The sequence below is a fragment of the Triticum dicoccoides genome, chromosome 4B (assembly GCF_002162155.2).
Source record: "Triticum dicoccoides isolate Atlit2015 ecotype Zavitan chromosome 4B, WEW_v2.0, whole genome shotgun sequence".
Lineage (NCBI taxonomy): Eukaryota > Viridiplantae > Streptophyta > Magnoliopsida > Poales > Poaceae > Triticum > Triticum dicoccoides.
The window spans coordinates 806,937-808,356 of NC_041387.1; positions in this window are offsets into that span (position 1 = coordinate 806,937).

The window sequence follows — 1,420 nt, forward strand, 5'->3', positions numbered from 1 at the left end:
TTGCTCCGGCAAGGAGGGGTCGTCAACATCGTAGTCGAACTGGGGTTCGCCGGCAGTCTCGAGGTCTATCGGAAAGAAGTAATGGAGAGGGAACATAATAAATAACAGAGCAATTAAAGTATCACAAAGCGTAACAAGACAATACGTGGTGTTCGGTGTGCCCTAACGCGGTAGTAGGTGATACTGGTGAAGGGGGGAAACATCCAGGAAAGTATCCCCGGCGTTTCGCGTTTTCGCACAGATGAACCGGAGGTGAAATGTTGCAGGTTCACTATGCTAGGGATGTGTGGCGGACGAATGGGCCGCGTATCCGGACTCGTCTCGCCGTTCTGAGTAACTTTCATGTACAAAGTTTTTCGATCTTAGCTACGGTTTATTTTATATTAATTTTAAAAGGATTTAATCATTTTCTAGAATTAACAAAATTAATTTAATTAGAAATGTAATTATGACGTCAGCATGATGTCAGGGTGATGTCAGCAGTCAACAGTCGGTTGACTGGATCCAACTGACGCGTGGGTCCCACTGTCATTGACTAAGATTAACTAAAACAGATTAATTAGTTTAATTAGTGATTAGGTTAATCTAATCAGGATTCATTAACTTAATTAATTAATCATTTTTATTTATTATTATATATTTTTTAAGTCTTTTTTCTATTCCTTTTTTAAATGTTTTAGGGGACGACCCCACTTGTCATAGGCCCCTGGGGGCCTTAGCGGGTCTCGGGCGGGGTTCTCGGGTGCCACGACCCGGTTGGGGCACCCGAACAAGGTTGTGGGCGCCGGGTCACCGGACCCGGGCACGTGCTGGCTGGCCGGCGGTCACGGCAGGGCGACCGCAGCTGACCAGAGTGGGGATACCAAGGTGAGGGGGCGGTGGCCAGGTGCGGCGCAGGGCGCACGAGGCGAGCAAGGCCGTGCACATGCGGGCGAGCGGAGGGCGCAGCGACCGCGCGATGTCCGCGGCGACGGTCAGAAGCACGAATGGTGCGAATGGCGGCCTACAACAGTGAATCGAGAGGGGGAAGGAGGAGCCTGCTCACAGCGTTGCAGGGAGGCTCGGGGAGGCCGGCGATGGGCAGCCCAACGGCGTGCGGCGGGAGGTCGGGGCGGCCATGGACGGAGCGTGGGCGGAGCTCGAGGAAGACGGGCGCGGTGCAGCATGGAGAGGAAGGAGACCGGGAAGGGCAGCGGGGCTCGGGGTGGTCGACGGCGACGATCGGGCGATGAGGAGGCAGGCCGTTGAGGTGGTCCGGCGAGGGAGGCGTGGTCGAGGCGACGGGGGCGAGGGCACGGCGCAGGAACGGCGACCTCGACACGGGACGAGGAGGATGTCGAGGCACGCGGGGGCGATGACGATGCTGTGACACGGAGGCGGCAGTCCTCAGGCGCGACGCGCCGGTTGGAGGCGCCAGGCG